Source organism: Schistocerca cancellata, chromosome 12 (genome assembly GCF_023864275.1).
Source record: "Schistocerca cancellata isolate TAMUIC-IGC-003103 chromosome 12, iqSchCanc2.1, whole genome shotgun sequence".
Lineage (NCBI taxonomy): Eukaryota > Metazoa > Arthropoda > Insecta > Orthoptera > Acrididae > Schistocerca > Schistocerca cancellata.
The window spans coordinates 50320044-50344445 of NC_064637.1; positions in this window are offsets into that span (position 1 = coordinate 50320044).

Below are 24402 nucleotides of genomic sequence, written 5' to 3' on the forward strand. Positions count from 1 at the left end.
CTAAAGAGAATCGTATGGATGATGTCCTGTCAACAGAGCTAGACATTCAGGAAGTTATAAAAAAAAACGCTCAAGAACAACAGAGGAAGTGTCGAAGACTCAGTAGTAGTAGAATTATTTTAATGATCAGAATCAAATCTTATTAGAGACCTACATTAATTTTTGGAGAAATTTTGGGGAGCAGAAAAGTTTCCACAGAATGGAATATAGCAGTAATCCATCCACTACATAAAACAGGAGGCACAAATTACAGAAGAGTGAGCAAAATATCATAAAAATCCTCCTGAACAGAGTGGAATAAACTCTAGGCAGACAAATTAGAGAACATCAGAGTAGTTCTTGAAAGAGAAGATACTCTACAGAACCTTTTGTAACTTAAAACAAGAAGTTCGCCACAGATAGTTGATCAGAACACTATAATGTGCTGGTTTCAAGAATCCACTGACTTTGTAGATGAAGAAACAAGAAACAAAATGTTAGAGAACTGGCGTTAAAGGAAAGTTAGCAAACATGATTCATGAAACTGTAACAAATTTGGTACTTAAAGTAACATACATGAGAGAAATCTCTCAGCTATTTCAAATAATGACAAGGGGATGACTGTCTACATACGAGGGTGAGTCAAATGAAAATGTTAAATATTTTTTTAAATATTATTTATTGTGCAGAAGTGGTACAAAGCTGTATCACCTTTCAACATAATCTCCCCCACGCTCAATGCGAGTCCTCTAGATGGTGGAGCACTTACCCGCGAAAGGCAAAGGTCCCGAGTTCGAGTCTCGGTCCAGCACACAGTTTTAATCTGCCAGGAAGTTTCGTATCAGCGCACACTCCGCTGCAGAGTGAAAATCTCATTCTAGAAACATCCCCCAGGCTGTGGCTAAGCTATGTCTCCGCAATATCCTTTCAGGAGTGTTAGTTCTGCAAGGTTCGCAGGAGAGCTTCTGCAAAGTTTGGAAGGTAGGAGACGAGATACTGGCAGACGTAAAGCTGTGAGGACGAGGCGTGAGTGGTGCTTGGGTAGCTCAGATGGTAGAGAACGTGCCCGCGAAAGGCAAAGGTCTCAAGTTCGAGTCTCGGTCCGGCACACAGTTTTAATCTACCAGGAAGTTTAATCGCTTCTACCAGTCTATCGTAGTCCTTCCATTTCATATCACTTTGCGAAGTTGCACCTAGATATTTAATAGATGTGCCTGTCCCAGACGGCCGTGGTGGCCGAGCGGTTCTAGGCGCTACAAAATCGCTCTGAGGACTATGGGACTTAACATCTGTGGTCATCAGTCCCCTAGAACTTAGAACTACTTAAACCTAATTAACCTAAGGACATCACACACATCCATGCCCGAGGCAGGATTCGAACCTGCGACCGTAGAGGTCACGCGGTTTCAGACTGTAGCGCCTAGAGAGAGGGCCGGTGTGTAAGTAACTTTAAGAATCCCCTTTATTGCTGTAAAACAATTATTGGTGTCGATGTTCCAGCAATTAAATAAAATATAAGTTAAATAACAGGGAAACAATGGATTCCTAATTCACGTAATTAGTTATGAACAACGACGTAGCACGGTCGCTGGTTCGAATCCTGCCTCGGGCATGGATGTGTGTGATGTCCTTAGGTTAGTTAGGTTTAAGTAGTTCTACGTTCTAGGGGACTGATGACCTCAGATGTTAAGTCCCATAGTGCTCGGAGCCATTTGACCCATTTTTTTAGCACTCCTGAAAGAAAGGCCATTGTGGAGACATGGCTTAGTCAAGAGTCATAAAAGAAGGTTGTATACATGGAAGAAGCCTGGAGATACTAAAAGATTTCAGATAGATTATATAATGGTAAGACAGAAACTTAGGAACCAGGTTTTAAATCGTACGACATTTCCAGGGGCAGAAGTGGACTCTGACCACAATCTATTGGTTAGGAACTGTAGATTAAAACTGAAGAAACTGAAAAAAGGTGGGAATTTAAGGAGGTTGTACAGAATTTCAGGGAGAGCATAAGGGAACAATTGACAGGAATGGGGGAAAGAAATACAGTAGAAGAAGGATGGGTAGCTTCGAGGGATGAAGTAGTGAAGGCAGCAGAGGATCAAGTAGGTAAAAAGACGAGGGCTAGTAGAAATCCTTGGGTAACAGAAGAAATATTGAATTTCATTGATGAAAGAAGAAAATAGAAAAATGCAGTAAATGAAGCAGGCAAAAAGGAATACAAACGTCTCAAGAATGAGATCGACAGGAAGTGCAAAATGGCTAAGCAGAGATGGCTAGACGACAAATGTAAGGAAGTAGAGGCTTATCTCACTAGGGGTAAGATAGATACTGCCTACAGGAAAATTAAAGAGCCCTTTGGAGAAAAGAGGACCACTTGTATGAATATCAAGAGCTCAGATGGAAACCCAGTTCTAAGCAAAGGAGGGAAAGCAGAAAGGTGGAAGGAGTATATAGAGGGTCTATACAAGGGCGATGTACTTTCAGTTTGGAGGACAAGATTATGGAAATGGAAGAGGATGAAGATGAAGATGAAATGGGAGATATGATACTGCATGAAGAGTTTGACAGAGCACTGAAAGACCTGAGTCGAAACGAGGCCCCGGGAGTAGATAACATTCCATTGGAACTACTGACAGCCTTGGGAGAGCCAGGCCTGACAAAACTCTACCATCTGCTGAGCAAGATGTATGAGACAGGCGAAGTACCCTCAGACTTCAAGAAGAATATAATAATCCCAATCCCAAAGAAAGCAGGTGTTGACAGATGTGAAAATTACCGAACTATCAGTTTAATAAGTCACAGCTGCAAAATACTAACGCGAATTCTTTATGGACGAATGGAAAAACTGGTAGAAGCCGACCTCGGGGAAGATCAGTTTGAATTCCGTAGAAATATTGGAACACGTGAGGCAATACTGACTCTACGACTTATCTTGGAAGCTAGATTAAGGAATGGCAAGCCTACGTTTCTAGCATTTGTAGACTTAGAGAAAGCTTTTGACAATGTTGACTGGAATACTCTCTTTCAGATTCTGAAGGTGTGGGGGTTAAATACAGAGAGCGAAAGGCTAGTTACAATTTGTACAGAAACCAAATGACAGTTATAAGAGTTGAGGGACATGAAAGGGAAGCAGCGGTTGGGAAGGGAGTGAGACAGGCTTGTAGCCTCTCCCCGATGATATTCAATCTGTATATTGAGCAAGCAGTGAAGGAAACAAAAGAAAAATTTGGAGTAGGTATTAAAATCTATGGAGAAGAAATAAAAACCATGAGGTTCGCCGATGACATTGTAATTCTGTCAGAGACAGTAGAGGACTTGGAAGAGCAGTTGAACGGAATGGATAGCATCTTGAAAGGAAGATATAAGATGAACATCAACAAAAGCAAAACGAGGATAATGGAATGTAGTCGAACTAAGTCGGGAGATGCTGAGGGTATTAGGTTAGGAAATGAGACACTTAAAGTACACTCCTGGAAATGGAAAAAAGAACACATTGACACCGGTGTGTCAGACCCACCATACTTGCTCCGGACACTGCGAGAGGGCTGTACAAGCAATGATCACATGCACGGCACAGCGGACACACCAGGAACCGCGGTGTTGGCCGTCGAATGGCGCTAGCTGCGCAGCATTTGTGCACCGCCGCCGTCAGTGTCAGCCAGTTTGCCGTGGCATACGGAGCTCCATCGCAGTCTTTAACACTGGTAGCATGCCGCGACAGCGTGGACGTGAACCATATGTGCAGTTGACGGACTTTGAGCGAGGGCGTATAGTGGGCATGCGGGAGGCCGGGTGGACGTACCGCCGAATTGCTCAACACGTGGGGCGTGAGGTCTCCACAGTACATCGATGTTGTCGCCAGTGGTCGGCGGAAGGTGTACGTGCCCGTCGACCTGGGACCGGACCGCAGCGACGCACGGATGCACGCCAAGACCGTAGGATCCTACGCAGTGCCGTAGGGGACCACACCGCCACTTCCCAGCAAATTAGGGACACTGTTGCTCCTGGGGTATCGGCGAGGACCATTCGCAACCGTCTCCATGAAGCTGGGCTACGGTCCCGCACACCGTTAGGCCGTCTTCCGCTCATGCCCCAACATCGTGCAGCCCGCCTCCAGTGGTGTCGCGACAGACGTGAGTGGAGGGACGAATGGAGACGTGTCGTCTTCAGCGATGAGAGTCGCTTCTGCCTTGGTGCCAATGATGGTCGTATGCGTGTTTGGCGCCGTGCAGGTGAGCGCCACAATCAGGACTGCATACGACCGAGGCACACAGGGCCAACACCCGGCATCATGGTGTGGGGAGCGATATCCTACACTGGCCGTACACCACTGGTGATCGTCGAGGGGACACTGAATAGTGCACGGTACATCCAAACCGTCATCGAACCCATCGTTCTACCATTCCTAGACCGGCAAGGGAACTTGCTGTTCCAACAGGACAATGCACGTCCGCATGTATCCCGTGCCACCCAACGTGCTCTAAAAGGTGTAAGTCAACTACCCTGGCCAGCAAGATCTCCGGATCTGTCCCCCATTGAGCATGTTTGGGACTGGATGAAGCGTCGTCTCACGCGGTCTGCACGTCCAGCACGAACGCTGGTCCAACTGAGGCGCCAGGTGGAAATGGCATGGCAAGCCGTTCCTCAGGACTACATCCAGCATCTCTACGATCGTCTCCATGGGAGAATAGCAGCCTGCATTGCTGCGAAAGGTGGATATACACTGTACTAGTGCCGACATTTTGCATGCTCTGTTGCCTGTGTCTATGTGCCTGTGGTTCTGTCAGTGTGATCATGTGATGTATCTGACCCCAGGAATGTGTCAATAACGTTTCCCCTTCCTGGGACAATGAATTCACGGTGTTCTTATTTCAATTTCCAGGAGTGTAGTAAAGGAGTTTTGCTATTTCGGGAGCAAAGTAACTGATGATGGTCGAAGTAGAGAGGATGTAAAATGTAGACTGGCAATGGCAAGGAAAGCGTTTCTGAAGAAGAGAAATTTATTAACATCGAGTATAGCTTTAATTGTCAGGAAGTCATTTCTGAAAGTATTTGTGTGGAGTGTAGCCATGCATGGAAGTGAAACATGGACGATAAATAGTTTGGACTAGAAGAGAATAGAAGCTTTCGAAATGTGGTGCTACAGAAGAATGCTGAAGATTGGATGGGTAGATCACATAACTAATGAGGAGGTATTGAATGGAATTGGGGAGAAGAGGAGCTTGTGTTACAACTTGACTAGAAGAAGGGATCGATTGGTAGGACATGTTTTGAGGCATCAAGGGATCGCCAATTTAGCATTGGGGGGCAGCGTGAGGGGTAAAAACCGTAGAGGGAGACCAAGAGATGAATACACCAAGCAGATTCAGTAGGTACTGGGAGATGAAGAGGCTTGCACAGGATAGAGTAGTATGGAGAGCTGCATCAAACCAGTCTCAGGACTGAAGACCACAACAACAACAAAAAGTTCTAGGGGACTGATGACCACAGATGTTAAGTCCCATAGTGCTCAGAGCCATTTTTTTTACTGTCCCAAGCAGAGTCCTTCTAATGCTGTAATCGAACATTATAGGAAACTTTTTCGTACTTGTTGATTTTTTTCCTACCCGTTAGTACGTGAGAGAATTGTACACCCTGTCCTCAAACTGTTGATCACCGAGTGCCTAATTTCAGCAGGATTCTGCTTAACCCCGCACATCAGTTCACACCACAAACTGGTGGATGAATGTACAGCTACTTGGATGTATGCTGTCCTCATATTCCAGCCACTGAGCGTGTCTGGAATGCGACGGGAAGACATACACTTTCGTAAGAGCTTCCTACTAGCAGTATTTATGAAGTGACACGGCATGTTTCCCAGGTATCGGAAAAAAATTACTCAAATTGACAATAGGAGCTCGTCTGCCTGGTTTCCACCGTGAATACATTCCATTCGTACCTGCGGTGGCCACACGTTGTACTGATGTTGATGACGGGAATTTGTTGTGAGTGCAATGAAAGTGTAATATTTAATACCCGATGTGTGACGAACGTGTCTGTAAAGTTTGTTAAGGGGGGTAGGACGTCAAAAGGGCCGACTTGGAGCAGGAGAGGCAGCACAGGGCATTTTTATTTCCACTGTCTATACTTTTACAAATAAATTCATGAAACTTTGTCAGCGTCACCAGGAAGGATTCAGGATTCACACCCATTGCAGCGGAAGTTCAAAAACATAACAAAGTAATTTTTTTCCTGCGAAATTTAATCATTTTTTCACTTACTAACAGCTGCATTTGTTGCTATAGGTACACTTTTCTTCATAAGTTAGAGAGATTCTTCGATGAATTTTGCACAGCATACATACCATACGTACAGCTGTATGAAACTCTAGAATTTATTTAATTTATGAAAAAACGAATGAACTGTTATATTTTAAACCTCATGTTTAGAATAAACACAAATTTTATAGTTAATTACCTCAATTTTTACCACAGTTTTTAATAGATTTGGAAAATTCTAGCCCGCATCTCGTGGTCGTGCGGTAGCCTGGGTTCGATTCCCGGCGGGGTCAGGGGTTTTCTCTGCCTCGTGATGGCTGGGTGTTGTGTGATGTCCTTAGGTTAGTTAGGTTTAAGTAGTTCTTAGAGGACTGATGACCATAGATGTTAAGTCCCATAGTGCTCAGAGCCATTTGAACCATTTTTTTGGAAAATTCTAGAGTTTCATACACCTTTAAGTATGGTTTGTATGCTGTGCAAAATTCATCGAAGAATCTCTCTTACTTATGAAGAAAAGTGTACCTACAGCAACAAATGCCGCCATTAGTAAGTGAAAAGAATGAAGAAAGTTCAAGTGTAAAAAAAAAAAAATATTTCTTATGTTTTCGAACTTCCACTGCTCAGAATGTGAAATCTGAATCCTTCCTGGTGATGCTGGCAGAGTTTGTGAATTTATTTGTAAAACTATACACAGTGGGAATTAAAATGTCCTGTGGTGCCTCTCCTGCTCCAAGTCAGCCCGTTTGACGTCCTACCCCCCTTAAATATTAGGTCAGGTTTTTCGTGATGTAACACTTTCCATTTTCATTCTGGAAACTTTCCATTTTCGCAATCGTACACTCACTACGGCTGTACATGCATTGAGCACAGTACGGATCCAGAAAACAGCACACCTACCTTTGTCAGGAGTCACACACGTGTTCATATCAAGCTCGTGCGTGTGCCGTGCACGACTAATCAAGGCATTGCGAGAAGACAGAGGGAGGTGGAACATTACGGTAGGCCGTACAATAGGTGGCTCTGTGCTTTGTTCAGCCGTCATTCCGTGCCAATGCAGCCAGCCGATGGGTTTTCATCAGCTGGGAGCGACCGATGTGAAAGAGACAAACAGTCCAACGGAAACAGAGCACTCTGCCGGCGAGACCGCGAACCACAGCCGGCACGGCAGACACAGACGTAGCTCCCTGATTGTGATTAATCCGATTACTTGTTTTGGAGCGCGGCAGTGTGAAAACAGCTTATTGATTTGTGTGATAATAAGATTGACCGATAACACACTGAAACGCTAAAGAATCTGGTGTAGGTAAGTATATTCAAATGTATGTAAACAGCCAGAATACTGCGCTGCTGTATGAGGCAACAAACGTCTGCCGAAAGAGTTATATCGGTTACTGCTGCCACAGTGGAAATCCCTCCAAAACCCAGGCGATCATTGTAGGCAAACGCCCCCTTCCTTCCGCCTCCTTGATTTCTATCTCACTATCTATGGCCGTCCTATCGCCCTCACTTTGTAACCTCCCGCTCACTTACCGACCTTAATGACAGTGAAAGATGAAACCGCGTGTACCTAATGGGAGTTTTGGAAAAGCAATCGTCACCGAAGTTAACCTGTCGGTAAAGAGGGAGGAAAGGGTTACATCTAAATGAAAGGAACTGTGCTAATGAAACTGGTGGAAATTAATTTTGAAAAGGGGTAAAGTTAATAAAGAAAGTAAATGTGCAGCCGTTACGTTAACAATTAACTAGCGGTAATTAGGTATTTGAGATTTGGGGGAAATCACGGTCGCCAGTCCTAAGGACAATTACTATAGTAACTGAAAAAGAAAGGTTATTACACATATAATTAGCACTAGAAGCGTGGCAACTGAAGGTTGACACGTGTAGTGTGAAAACTGAAAGTTTGTCAGAAGTAATAAATTTCGCTACACCCTGACTTAATTTAGCAAAAGAATTAATAAAACCGGAAAATCGAAAGTTAATTTAGTGACTGAAGTTAATAGTGAGCTTTCTTTCTGAAGCACATCGAAATTCAGTAAAATACGGTTAGTCTTGGACTACCTCAACAATCATTTCAAAAGCTACTTGAATCTACGCAATTTAGAAAGAAGAGATTTAACTTTGAGCCTGAATTAAATGATTCTGAACAATTAACAATAGTAAAATTTAGTACGTACCAAGCTGAGCTGCAGTCACAGGTAAGCTAAAATATGGTAACAAAACTCGCACTCTTAATTTGTGTTTGTGTAATCTGAATATTGTAGCCAGCTCTGAGACTTTAACTGAACTTTGAAATTAAAGCAGTGAAATAGAATATTACTTTAATGCTGGCGTTTGAATTTCAATGACACTCGGGTTCATTCCCGAAAAGGAAGGGACTCTGCTTGGTAATGCAATTGGGACAATGAGCAACAAAAGTTCATGCTAAGTTGCTGTAATTATATTGACGAAAATGGAACAGTTTGAAAAGCTGAGGTCTGCCATACAGTTCTAAAACTTTACTTGCTTCCAGTCTTCCTTGATGGTTGATTGAAGGTTTGAAGCCGTCGATCGAGGAGGTGGCGACAGTCACTCATTGTCGGCCGTCGCTGTTGCAGAAGCTGGATGTTGGCGCGCCTTCTTCTCGACACGGTCACCAGACGAAACGGGCTCTTGATGTGCGCTAGTTAATGTTTCCCGTCCGCGACACCATGTCAGAAACTATCATCGCAAGTCGAGCGCAATTACATGCTGCCAAACCCCGAAAGCGCGGCAACTCGCGGGAGCGTCACACAACACACCTGCTCCACTCGCTACTCCCGCCAGACCCCTTCCGCTCAGCCCGCGCTCCACGCGGCAGAGTTAACACCACCAAAGATCCTACACACTTTGATTCTTCACACGACCTATCGATGTAATCGTTCGACTGCAGTTTTCCCTAGGCAAGACCCAGCGTAAAAATACAAATAATATTTACGAAACAAACCAATTATACATCGACATAAATGCATAAATATACAAATAGTAAAACAATTACAATATACAAAGAGACAGAAATGTCATATCTTGAGGTAACAAAGCAAGGAAAAAAAATAGTACAATAGATGGAAATAGGAGGATATGCATTTCCGGCGTTACAACTTCCACCCTTAAGTACCTTGGCGTCACCCTCGACCGTCGCCTCTCCTGGACTCCCCACCTCCGGACAATCCAAGCCAAGGCACGCTCCCGACTCAGTCTCCTCAAGCTCCTCTCCGGCCGTACGTGGGGTCTGGACCCCTCCACCATCCTCCACACCTATAAATCCCTCATCCGCCCTATCCTTTGTTATGCCCATCCGGCTTGGATCTCCGCCCCCCCCCCCTACCTTTTACAAATCACTCCAAATCCTTGAACGCCATGCTCTCCGCCTCGCCTATCGCATCCGTCTCCCCTCCCCCACGCGGATCCTGCACGATCTCATCCCCTTCCCCCACCTCCTCCTTTTCCTTGAAAGGATACGGATCCTGTACACCTCCCGTAAACTCGATCCTCCTCACCTGCTCGTGTCCCCGATCCTCTCACACCCCCGCCCGCTGCCGTGCCTGTATTCCCACGTCCCACCCGGTCTCCGTCTCTCCACCCTCCTTACCCTCTCCCGAGGTGGCTTCCGCCAGCTCCCCCTCCCTGATGATGTCCTCCTCCCTTCCATTTACCCCTCCTATCAACTTTGATCCTCCCCCCACTTCCTGTTTCATTTCCTTTAGGCACCCTCCCTCCCTTCTCTTTCCTTTTTCCCCCATCCCCCTTCCTCTGCCCCTCTTCCCCCGGGCTTCCCCTCCCCCTTCCTCCCTCCCTCCCTCCCCCACTCTCCCCTGCCCATGGCATCTCTGCTCTCCCCTCTCCCTCTCCCACTCCCCTTCCTCCTCCTCCTCTCTTGGCAGGTCCCCGGACTCGCACACGCTCAGAGAACATTCGCGCGCCGGAGATCATCGCCATCAGTGTCTTGTGTGTGTGCTTCGATTTGTGTTTCGCGTTCTTTCGCAGTTACAACTCCACTGTTCACATGTGCCGTCGCCGTCCTCCATGTTCTGTGCGCCGTGCCAACAAGTGTTAGTGTTTTTATCGTCCAGCGTGAACGGCTTCATGTTTATTGTTTTTTGTCTCTACTTTTTTTTTTGCCCGCCATTTTCATTGTATTGTCTATGTCGCCTCTTTGTCATATGATTGTACCACTTAAGGCTGAAGAGCGGCGTACTATGCTGCTGACAGCCCGCCTGTATGAGGAGCTAAAATTACAATAAAGAAAAAAAAAAAACAGCCACAGTGGAACGTTATCAAGGTTTAAGTGAGTTCGAACTTGGTGTTCTTGTCGGTGCACGAGCGATGGGACACAGCATCTCCGAGTAAGCGATGAAGTGGACGGCCACGTCACCAGTGTACTGTGAATATAGGGGATCCGGTAAAGCAACAAATCTTCGACATAGCAGCGGCTGGAAAAAGATCCTGCGAGAACTGGGCCAGCGATGACTGAAGGGAATCTTTCAACGTGACAGAAGTGCAACCCTTCCGCATATTTTTGCAGATTTAAATTATGGGCCATCAACAAGTGTCAGCGTGCGAACTATTCAACGAAACATCATCGATATGGGGTTTCAGAGCCGAAGACCCACTCTTTGGCTCTGAGCACTATGGGACTTAACATCTATGGTCATCAGTCTCCTAGAACTTAGAACTACTTAAACCTAACTAACCTAAGGACATCACACAACACCCAGTCATCACGAGGCAGAGAAAGACCCACTCTTTCCCCCAGATGAGTGTACGACACAAACCTTTACACATCGCCTGGGCCCGTCAACACCAACATTGGACTGTTGATGGCTGGAAACATGTTATCTGGTCGGACGTCTCTCGTTTCAAATTGTATTAAGCAGAAGGACGTGTATGAGTGTGCGGAGAACTATGAATCCATGGACCCTGCATGTCAGCAGGGGACTGTTCAAGCTGGTGGAGGCTCTGTAATGGTGTGGGGCGTGTGCAGTTGGAGTGATATGGGAGCCCTGTCACGTCTAGGTACGACTCAGACAGGTGATACGTACGTAGGCATCCTGTCATGTCTATTGTGCATTCTGACGGATCCGGGCAATTCCAGCAGGACAATGCGAGACTTCACACGCCCACAATTGCTGCAGAGTGGTTGTAGAGACACTCTCCTGAGTTTCAACATTTCCGCTGGCCACCAAATTCCCCAGACATGAACATTATTAAGCATATCGGGGATGCCTTGCAACGTGCTGTTCAGAACAGATCTTCACCCCCTGGTACTCTTATGGATTTATGGAGAGAACTGCAGGATTCGTGGTGTCAGTTCCTCCAGCACTACTTCAGATACCAGTCGAGTCCATGCCAGATCGTGTTGCGGCACTTCTACGTGGTCAGGGAGGCCCTGCACAGTATTGGGCAGGTGTACCAGTTTCTTTGGATCTTCAGTGTATTTGGTGCGTTTTAAATGGTATGGTTGCGGTGGCTGGTGATCCTTTTTCATTTAATATAATTTATTGGCCTTTGGCATGAACTATTTAGACAGAGAAGTAAGTAACTACAGGTTTGCTATACAGTATCACACACGCACCATAGACATTAGAAATTACATGAAATACAGGTGAACTTCATGGTATAGTCTATATATTCACTCATGCCTCACTGTCCTTATATCACAACTTCATTTGCTTGAATCTTTGAGCTTGACGTTTCGCTGGATGTCCGCTTCTTGCACGAACTGGGCAACACGAACATGGTCCGTTACAGACTGCTGTCGAAACAGGTCCACCACAGATTTAGGCTGATGAATTCCTACTCTGATCGGGGCCTTGAAAAGCTTACGGAGTTGTCTGTCATAGGGTGAACATCCTTGTATCGCATGGCTGTGGTCTGCAGTTTCAGTTCGGTGGTCTTCGCAGTATGGAGACGGCTGAACTTTCATCCTATAAAGACGTGAAGGGTGACAGCCGTATAACATAGCCAGATGGGCGTCATGGTAGTGGCATGACGCCTAGGTAGCTCGATTTGGGAGAACCAGGTTTCTCGCGCCATACTCTGCTGATTGGGGTATAATGTCTTTCTTTGGACTGCTGAGAGATCTCTCACGTATGTGACCATTCGTGATGAGCCGTTTTCTTCACTCTAGCAACAAAATCTGTATAGGAAGGCAGGTGTCTTAAGGTTGGCCATGAGTCACACTTTTTTATTTTGCCATCTCGTTACATGAGACACCAGAAAGTCCTTTGATCCGTAATAACTGATCACATTTATGTTGACTTTCAGACTGTTAGAGTAACTTAATTACATCGAGTACATGACGGTTACTGCTGGAGCCCCATTGCTGCTTTTCCAAGTTTTCCAAAGCACTCATAGAATCTGAGACAATAAAGACGTCGTAGAACTGATCTGCCGCATATTGAAGAGCTTCATTGAATGCAAGGACTTCCGTCGGTAGCGTAAACATAGCACAAGATAGTGGAGCTCTGCAGCAGTAAGTGAAGGCAGTGAACCGTGATTTATTTCCAAAGAATATTCTTAAGAATTTATTTTATTTACTAGCGATTCATCAAGAAGATTAACACATCTAATCACACTATCTAACCATGGAAGTAGCTGCCAAGGAGTAACTGATGGAATCATAACCAAATTCCTTTTAACAAATAGGAATTTTATTCACTTTAATAGCGCCTAAAAGCATTTTTTAAAAGAAACAGATTTAAAATTATAATCAGAAAGCACCCTCTAAATATCAAGTTACAATTTATTCAGAGGCAGAAAGAAACAAGTTTTGACTGTATGAGCTTTCGGGCAGAGAACCTTGCCGCTCCCTTTTGACACGGCCGTCGTTACGACCGCTCACAACAGCCTCTGAAATACTACCCTGGTGCAAATCTGCAACACACCAGATAACTTTAATAGTTTTAACAATTTACACAAGCACACAAACTATGGACCCCCCGTAGGAGGCATGGAAATGGTACAAAACACTAACAATTAAAATATTAATCTTGGCACCGAAGGTGCAACTTGATTTTATCTTCTAAGAATAGTCTTACGGTGAAAGGGTGGCAACTTTATATACTAAAATGATCATTTAAAAAAAACATGAAATGCAATCTTATATAAAATTCTACAAAGTAGACCAAACAATAGTTAAGGTGCTCTACAGTACACAGATACCGCCTCTCAAGATCATAGGCAATAATATCAAAGTTTCCAAAGATCAAAACATATTTCAGGTATTAGGCCGCTACACTCCAAGTAATAAATTCGTTAACACACCAAATGCGAATAACATGACAGAGGCAGCTACTAACGTACGGAAGATTGATAGGGCGATTACCGAACAACCCGAACCGCAGGTTGCTCTAACCCGCCCCTACTCCACAAGGGAAAAACGGACCACCCAATTTATAAACAACCACCTTCCTTCGGGTGGACAAACGGAGAAGAATGGTGGGACGACCACAAAGCAAAACGGCTGGTGACCTCACCAAGAAAACAAGTAGAATTTAACAAGAGTGAATCAAACAACATATCATCAATCACTTCTAATCAACTGCGATTTCTCCAGAAGACCTGGCGCAGCACTCCCAAATCGGTCTCCCGAACCGTCCGCTGCCAGCCGCTTCAACGGACGCAGGAAGGCGCGCCGATCTCCCGTCTCACGGCGTCGCAGCTCGCACCGGCCAGACCGACTTCGTGGGTTGACTCCTGTTGCTCTCGTGTCGGCCGCGAAGCCACTACCCCTCGCTGTACGGCGCGGCCCACTGGACTCACGTGGCGACCTCACATGCGCCGACGCTCGAGACGGACAAGTCATCTCGTGTCTCAGTGCGCGACCGACCAACCGATCGATCCAACCGCCAATGACCATAGCTTGAGCAAACTCGAACAGACTGGCGGACTAACGCGCAGACTCAGATGCAGGAACTCAGCCCTGACAGGGCGACCACTCGCTGAGTTCTCTTACTGGCGGAGTGGAAAGACTCTCATTTTGCCGACTTCTAAGGTTGATCCGAACGACAGACCTACTAGCACTCCGGACGACAGACAGACACTAACTGCCTAACAAATGCGGACGAGAGACAGCCTAGCAAGCTGGGGACGAGAGACTGACCCAGACTGACCTGATGGCGAGCTCATAGCGCCCCTTAAATGCGCCTGAACAGGCAACCTTTCCGCTTTTCCACCAGAGGGAGACACCAAAGCTGCGATTGCCACAGCGGCGCGACCGCCAGAAACGGAGGGCGACTGCTTTGCACAACGCGCTGAGGCGCGCTCTCCAAAACAGCAATTTTTACCACGGCTCAGGCAGTGTATTCTCTTTTTTTGGATGTGTCAGTGAATAATCTGACTGATGAGGGCCACGTTAATGCAATCAAATGGGAAACGCCAGTAGAGAAACTTCAGTCCGATCCTCTGGCAGATACAAGATTGTGGGGTAGTTGGTTAATACGTCATATTCCAAACTAAAAATGCGGGAGACAGAGAGCTTTTTTGGACGAGCAGTATCACATATCTCTGCTACCTGAAACTCTGAACTAAGAGGGGTATCCTATTCCTTCGAATCCTATCGATGTACGCGCTGTCCTCAAAGAAGCAGTTAAGATTTCAGAGATGAGGGTGGACTGCTGATGGATCTGCGACCGTCCACGGCTGATGAAAGCAGTGGTGAGGCGTAGAGATCCGTACCAAACCTATGGAAGTCGGAAGAGGGCAAATGGATTCAGAGAGGACGAGTTCCAGCTTTTGAAACAGGTGTCTACATGCATACGATGTAACAGTATGTGTCAGTATCTTCTTCTTCTCTCGGTGCCTATCCGCTTCGGATGTTGGCGATCATGATGGCTATTCTTCTCTTGTTGGTAGCAACACGGAATAGTTCCGTTGAAGACATACTGAACCAGTATCTAAGGTTGTCAAACCAAGATATTTGTCTTCTTTAGCTGTATAGTTTCCCTTGAGGTATTTTTGCAGCAAATCATATCTATTTGTATGATACATAATATGTCCTAGACTTTGCAACTTTCGGCATTTTACTATCTTGGTTAATTTAAGTGTATTCTTCTGGAAACTTCTATCTCTCCCTGGGTGCAAGGTATTCTCAGGATCCGCCTACAAAGCCACAATTCAAATGCCTCCATCTTTTTCTCCATGTCTTTTTTATGGTCCATGTCTCTACCCAATATACACTACTGGCCATTAAAATTGCTACACCACGAATATGACGTTCTACAGACGCGAAATTTAACCGACAGGAAGAAAATGCTGTGATATGCAGATGATTAGCTTTCAAGACCATTCACACAAGGTTGGCGCCGGTGGCGACACCTACAACGTGCTGACATGAGGAAAGTTTCCAACAGATTTCTCATACACAAACAGCAGTTGACCGGCGTTGGATGGGGAAACGTTGTTGTGATGCCTCGTGTAAGGAGCAGAAATGCGTACCTTTACGTTTTCGACTTTGATAAAGATCGGACTGTAGCCTATCCCGATTGCGGTTTATCGTATCGCGACATTGCTGCTCGCGTTGGTCGAGATCCAATGACTGTTAGCAGAATATGGAATCGGTGGGTTCAGGAGAGTAATACGAAACGCCGTGCTGGATCCCAACGGCCTCGTATCACTAGCAGTCAATATGACAGGCATCTTATCCACATGGCTGTAACGGATCGTGCAGCCACGTCTCGATCCATGAGTCAACAAATGGAGACGTTTGCAATACAACAACCATCTGCACGAACAGTTTGACGACGTTTGCAGCAGCACGGACTATCAGCTCGAAGACCATGTCTGCGGTTACCCTTGACGCTGCATCACAGACAGGAGCGCCTGCGATGGTGTACTCAACGACGAACCTGGGTGCACGAATGGCAAAACGTCATATTTTCGGATGAATCCAGGTTCTGTTTACAGTATCATGATGGTCGCATCCGTGTTTGGCGACATCGCGGTGAACGCACATTGGAGGCGTATATTCGTTATCGCCATACTGGCCCGTCACGCAGCGTGATGGTATGGAGTGCTATTGTTTACACGTCTCGGTTACCTCTTGTTCGCATCGACGGCACTTTGAACAGTGGACGTTACATTTCAGATGTGTTACGACCCGTGGCTCTACCCTTCATTCGATCCCTGCGAAACCCTACATTTCAGCAGGATAACGCACGACCGCATGTTGCAGGTCCTGTACGGGCCTTTCTGGATACAGAAACTGTTCGACTGCTGCCCTGGCCAGCACATTCTCCAGTCTCTCACCAATTGAAAATGTGTGGTCAATGGTGGGCGAGCAACTGGCTCGTCACAATACGCCAGTCACTACTCTTGATGAACTGCGGTATCGTGTTGAAGCTGCATGGGCAGCTGTACCTGAACACGCCATCCAAGCTCTGTTTGACTCAATGCCCAGGAGTATCAAGGCCGTTATTACGGCCAGTGGTGGTTGTTCTGGGTACTGATTTCTCAGGATCTATGCACCCAAATTGCGTGAAAATGTAATCACATGTCAGTTCTAGTATAATATATTTATACAATGAATACTCGTGTATCATCTGCATTTCTTCTTAGTGTAGCAATTTTAATGGCCAGTAGTGTAGAAGGACAGAATACACGTAGCAGTGCAGAAGTCTGATTTTTGTTCTTAGGTTGTGGCTTCTGAAGACAGCACCCATTTTCTGAAACACACTTCTTGCTTTCCCGATGCGAATCTTGATTTCTTACGAGTTATTCTAATTTCCAATTATTATGGTTCCAAGGTATGTATATTCTTTTACCCTTTCTGTAGTTCTTAGGTCTATGACTAAATTTACTCCTGACAATAGTATCATCAGCGTACCGAATATTGTTCAACCTTATTTCATTTATCAAAATTCATTCTTCTCTGCCTTCCAGGGCTTCTCTAAATATGAATTCTGAGCATATACTAAATATTATGGGTGACAGCATAGATCCTTGTCTTACTCTCCTGAGAATTTTGACTGCTTCAGTGTGTTCTCCATCAATAGACAACGCCGCTGTTTGATTCCAGTACAGGTTCTTGATGATTCGCAGATCTCTTTCCTCCATTCCAATAATTCTCAAAATCTCCGCCAATTTGTCGCGTTTTACTATATCAAAAGCCTTCTGGTAATCTATAAGAAAGTATTAGGCAAGCAGATACATTTCTGTTTATATCTCTATATCCCTCAAACAGTACTTGTACACTGAACAAGGCTTCCCTCATACTATGGCATTAACAAACTCAAACTGATTAGGGTCACTCTGTTCCTTTCCTCACATACACTCCTGGAAATTGAAATAAGAACACCGTGATTTCATTGTCCCAGGAAGGGGAAACTTTATTGACACATTCCTGGGGTCAGATACATCACATGATCACACTGACAGAACCACAGGCACATAGACACAGGCAACAGAGCATGCACAATGTCGGCACTAGTACAGTGTATATCCACCTTTCGCAGCAATGCAGGCTGCTATTCTCCCATGGAGACGATCGTAGAGATGCTGGATGTAGTCCTGTGGAACGGCTTGCCATGCCATTTCCACCTGGCGCCTCAGTTGGACCAGCGTTCGTGCTGGACGTGCAGACCGCGTGAGACGACGCTTCATCCAGTCCCAAACATGCTCAATGGGGGACAGATCCGGAGATCTTGCTGGCCAGGGTAGTTGACTTACACCTTCTAGAGCACGTTGGGTGGCACGGGATACATGCGGAAGTGCATTGTCCTGTTGGAACAGCAAGTTCTCTTGCCGGTCTAGGAATGGTAGAACGATGGGTTCGATGACGGTTTGGATGTACCGTGCACTATTCAGTGTCCCCTCGACGATCACCAGTGGTGTACGGCCAGTGTAGGAGATCGCTCCCCACACCATGATGCCGGGTGTTGGCCCTGTGTGCCTCGGTCGTATGCAGTCCTGATTGTGGCGCTCACCTGCACGGCGCCAAACACGCAAACGACCATCATTGGCACCAAGGCAGAAGCGACTCTCATCGCTGAAGACGACACGTCTCCATTCGTCCCTCCATTCACGCCTGTCGCGACACCACTGGAGGCGGGCTGCACGATGTTGGGGCGTGAGCGGAAGACGGCCTAACGGTGTGCGGGACCGTAGCCCAGCTTCATGGAGACGGTTGCGAATGGTCCTCGCCGATACCCCAGGAGCAACAGTGTCCCTAATTTGCTGGGAAGTGGCGGTGCGGTCCCCTACGGCACTGCGTAGGATCCTACGGTCTTGGCGTGCATCCGTGCGTCGCTGCGGTCCGGTCCCAGGTCGACGGGCACGTGCACCTTCCGCCGACCACTGGCGACAACATCGATGTACTGTGGAGACCTCACGCCCCACGTGTTGAGCAATTCGGCGGTACGTCCACCCGGCCTCCCGCATGCCCACTATACGCCCTCGCTCAAAGTCTGTCAACTGCACATACGGTTCACGTCCACGCTGTCGCGGCATGCTACCAGTGTTAAAGACTGCGATGGAGCTCCGTATGCCACGGCAAACTGGCTGACACTGACGGCGGCGGTGCACAAATGCTGCGCAGCTAGCGCCATTCGATGGCCAACTCCGCGGTTCCTGGTGTGTCCGCTGTGCTGTGCGTGTGATCATTGCTTGTACAGCCCTCTCGCAGTGTCCGGAGCAAGTATGGTGGGTCTGACACACCGGTGTCAATGTGTTCTTTTTTTCCATTTCCAGGAGTGTAGTCTCTATATTCTTCTGTGTATCACACTCAAAAACAATCTCAAGATGTGGCTTATTAATGTAATCGTACAATAATATTCATATTACATATCAGCGCACATTCCGCTGCAGAGTGAAAATCTCATTCTGGAAACATCCCCCAGGCTGTGGCTAAGCCATGTCTCCGCAATATCCTTTCTTTCAGGAGTGCTAGTTCTGCAAGGTTCCCAGGAGAGCTTCTATAAAGTTTGGAAGGTAGGAGACGAGGTACTGGCAGAAGTAAAGCTGTGAGTACCGGGCGTGAGTCGTGCTTCGGTAGCTCAGATGGTAGAGCACTTGCCCGCGGAAGGCAAAGGTCCCGAGTTCGAGTCTCGGTCGGGCACACAGTTTTAATCCACCAGGAAGCAGAGTGAAAATCTCATTCTGGAATATTCGCATTGTTTTGCGTTTGGATTTTTGGGCAGAGTAACGAACTCATATTTCAGCCACTCCAATGGAATGTTTCCAGATACATAAATTTAACTGAAAAATTAGTTTAATCATGCTATATGAGTTTCATGCGTCAGTTTTAATAATTCTAAAAATAAAAATATGGCATTTCAGTCTTTGATCGGTATTTTTTTATTTTCAATGACCGGTTTGAGGCTAGCTGCCCATCTTCAGGTCATATATTGCAGTTACAAGAGTAACTTGTCAGTTCAGAGCTATCGGTTCGATGTCATGAGTTATGAGTTATGACAGCTAACCGATAATTCTGAACTGATAGCCGCGGGGGATTAGCCGAGCGGTCTCAGGCGCTGCAGTCATGGACTGTGCGGCTGGTCCCGGCGGAGGTTCGAGTCCTTCCTCGGGCATGGGTGTGTGTGTTCGTCCTTAGGATAATTTAGGATAAGTGGTGAGTAAGCTTAGGGACTGATGACCTTAGCAGTTAAGTCCCATAAGATTTCACACACATTTGAACATTCTGAACTGACAAGTTACTCTGTAACTGCAACATATGATCTGAAGATGGGTAGCTAGCCTGAAGCCGGTCATTGAAAATAAAAAATAGCGATCAAAGACTGAAATGCCGTATTTTTATTTAATGAACGATCGCGGAAATCCCATTAAGACAATCATGTCTAGTTTTGGTTTAATAATTCTGCTTCTGTTTTATCTGGTCCCAAACCCTTTCCATCTTTCATCTGATTGATGGCTGTTTGAACCTCTTCTTTAGTATATCTGTCCCACATATTTAATTTTTACTTGAATTAAAAGCAAATCTAGTGTCATGAAACAACATTTCTATTTTTTTTTCAAGTTTCTTTCTCGTCTTCTAATTCCACCATCAAGTTTCGTGCTCTTCCTGTATTTCCCTGTTATTACTTTGACTTTCTTGTTTACATTGAAACTATCATATTTGATATAACTCGATTTCCTCACATTGCTCCACTTCTTCATTTTCTTGTGTCTGCCTTATTTTTCTTCTGGTGTCCATATGAATCTTCCTATATTTAGTTGGTTTTCCCTCAATTAATCTCCTTTCCTCCATTACATTCAGTGTCTCATCGGTCATCCATGATTTCCTCTTCTAACTCTCCAGTTTCATGTACTTTTCTTTTACTTGCTGTACAACATTCTGCAGTTTGCTCAATTCTAAATTGACAGCGTTACTTGTGATGTCTTCTCTGTTAATCGCCAAATTGAGTTGTGTTTGAATGTTTTGCTGTCGGATCTTTGATTTTCATCAAATTGTAGATCTGCATTTTCTCTCTCTTCAATCTCTTCATTCTAACTTTAAAAAACTCCTACAAGCGGTGTGTGATCAGACGTTACGTCTGCTCCTGGGTAGGTTTTTAATAATGTGCAACTGTTCCTGACATCCCCTACAGATCATCCCCTCTACAATTCCTCTCTTCTAGTCCAAATGGTCCTACCATGTCTCATGTTCTACCGTCCCCTACTTTCGAATTAAAATCTCCCATCACAATTGTCAACTCATGTTTGTTAAATTTTCTCAAAATTCCATTCATGTTATCATAAAATTCTTCTGTCCCTTCATCTTTCTTGTTCATTGCAGGGACATACTCTTTAGATACGATATGTATCGTCTGTGAAAATAATGTCTTTTATTAGTTATCGTTGACCTAACATGATTAGTTATTAGCGTGTATGAAGGTCTGAATGAAAAGCAATATAATAAACGAATGTTGTTATATTTATTAAGCGAGATAATGCTTGCATGGGAATTATGTCTGTACAGAGAGAGTGCTCATTCGCTCCAGGGAAATTTGTAAAGTGTAATTCGCTAGATTATGGTACCCGTGAAAGAGGAAACTAACCAGGCGTGTGTTTTAAGTATGTACTATTTTGAAATAAAAATAAAAGTAGATTTATCCCAGCAATTTTATTTTTACCTCTACGCCTCTATGTTAACATACTTTTATACATAATTCCCACCAATATTCGTCGTGTTTTCGTTTGTCTGTGAGTATCTGAATTGCCTCCTCTAGTTGACAATCCCGTCAACAGTGAAAAAGCGCTGTGATTGGTTTGCTTAGTGCTAAATGTGTGAAGGCAGCTGAAATTGATCGCGAGATAAATGCGATGTATGAAGAAAACATTATGAGCGATGGGATGGTACTGAAATCAGAGGAAACTTTTATTGATGTCCATACGAATCTGCATGATGATGAAGGACCTGGGCGACTTTCAGTCGTTACTGACGATTAGGTGCAGAAAGTTGACGAAAAAGTGAGACAGAACAGACGTTTTACGATTTCGACATTATGTAATGAGTTTCCTCTGGCGTGTAGAAGTGTCCTGTATGCAGTTGTTACCTAATCAGCCGGCAGATCTCTACGGGAAAGGTAATGAAAGCTGGTTGTACGATACGAAAAGTGCCTTAATATTGGTGGGAATTATGTAGAAAAGTAGATTAAAATATAGATTTTCATGAAAAAATAAAATTTCTAAGAAAAGCCTTATTGTTTTATTTTTATTTCAAAACGGTGTATATTTGAAAACACGCCTCGTATTACCCTAATCCAGATCTCTCACCAATTAAAAACTTGTGGCCAATGGTGGCCGAGCAACTGGCTCGTCACAATACGCCAGTCAGTACTCTTGATGAACTGTGGTATCGTGTTGAAGCTGCATGGGCTGCTGTACCTGTACACGCCATCCAAGCTCTGTTTGACTCAATGCCCAGGCGTATCAAGGTCGTTATTGCGGCCAGAGGTGGTGTTGTGGGTACTGATTTCTCAGGATCTATGCACCCAAATTGCGTGAAAATGTAATCACATGTCAGTTCTGGTATAACATATCTGTCCAATGAATACCCGTTTATCATCTGCATTTCATCTTGGTGTAGCTATTTTAATGGCCAGTAGTGTATTTCACTCTCTTTAAAAATTAAATTATAATCGAAGCTGTATTGTATCTTTGCTCGTATCTTTTTAGGTCTGAACTGCAACTGCTCACATCATTGCAACGTAGCTGGACCGCTTGCTGGCCAGTGCTGTCCAAGCTTAATGCTCCGATAAAGCTGTTGTCCTGCATCATCGCGTGTAGCACAGGATAAAATGGTTCAAATGGCTCTGAGCACTATGGGACTTAACATCTGAGGTCAGCAGTCCCCTAGAACTTAGAACTACTTAAACCTAACTAACCTAAGGACATCACACACATCCATGCCCGAGGCAGGATTCGAACCTGCGACCGTAGCGGTCACGCGGTTCCGGATTGAAGTGCCTAGAACCGCACGGCCACACCGGCCGGCAGCACGGATAAAACATATCCTTACGATCGTACTTGACTGTACTGGTCACAGCTTGGCGTCCGCTCCACATGGAGCGAAATCCAATGAGATTCAAGAAGAAACACGGAAGAATACATGCCGTACTGTTTACAGTCCTACACAGTAGAGTTTTCTCAAATAATCTTTGTACAAGAACTGTGCGAAACTGATAGTGTCGCAGTTAGGAAAAGGAGCTTCTCAGAAGTCTAAGACCGTGAAGACACCCGAACGGGGGACGCGCTGCTCTTGGCCTATGCGGGTTCCTCCAGAACTCCCCGCTGGCTCCTATCAGACAATTTGCGGCGTACCGCTTCCCTCGCCGACGCGGTCGGTGGCAGGCGTAAAGGCTCGGGAATTTCCCGACGCACAAGGCCCCAGGCCATGCTTTTACAGCCACGTAAAACGCATGCAGCGTCGGGTGAGGGCGGTAAAAGCGAGATAAAGCACCCCCAGCCACGCGCCGACAGCGAAACGCAAGTCCGCTGCCTCAAGGTGCCCAACTCCTCCTGCAGTTAGGTTCGGCAGGAGTCCTGCTTTAGCCACACATGTCCGGTCTTTTAAACTATAATCTTGGCCAGACATGTACAAGCCGATTCTGTCCAGCTTCTGTTAGGCTTTCTAGCCATATACACTGAAGAGACAAAGAAACCTGCCTAACACCACGCAGGTCCCCTGCGAGCACGCAGAAGTGCTAAAAATAACGTGGCACGGACTCGACTTATGTCTGAAGTACTGCTGGAGCGAACTGACACCATGAATCCTGCAGAGCTGTCCATAAATCAGTAAGAGTAAGGAGCGGTGGAGATCTCTTCTGAACAGCACGTTGCAAGACATCCCAGATATGCTGAATAATGTTCATGTCTCGGGAGTTTGGACGCCAGCGGAAGTGTTTAAAGTCAGAAGAGTGTTCCTGGAGCCACTCTGTAGCATTTCTGGACGTGTGGGTTGTCGCATTGTTCTGCTGGAATTGCCAAAGTCCGTTGGGATGCACAATGGACAGGAATGGATGCAGGTAATCCGACAGGATGCTTAGGTACGTGTCACCTGTCAGAGTGGTATCCAGACGTATCAGGGGTCGCATATGACTCCAACTGCACTCGTCCACACGTTTACAGAGCCTCCACCAGCTTCAACAGTCTCCTGCTGACATGCCCAACCCATGGATTCATGAGGTTGTCTCCATACCCGTACACGTCCTTCCGCTCGATACAATTTGAAACGAGGCTCTTCCGACCAGGTGACATATTTCCAGTCATGAACTGTCCACTGCCGAGGTTGACAGGCCCAGGCGAGGCGTAAAGCTTTGTCTTGTGCAGTCATCGAGGGAACACGAGTGGGAATTCTGCTCCGAAAGCCCGTGTCGATGAAGTTCCGTTGAATGGTTGGCACGTTGACACTTGTTGACGGCCCACCTCTGTAACGTTGACCGATTCTCTTCAGTCTTTGTTGGTCCCGTTCTTGCAGGATTTTTTTCCGTTCGCAGCTATGTCGGAGATTTGATGTTTTACTGGATTCCTGATATTCACGGTGCACTCGTGAAATGGTCGTACGGGAAAATCCCCACTTCATCGCTACCTCGGAGATGCTGTGTCCATCGCTCGTGCGCCGACTGTAACACCACGTCCAAACCCACTTAAATCTTGATAACCTGCCACTGTAGCAGCAGTAACCGATCTAACAACTGCGCCACACACTTGTTCT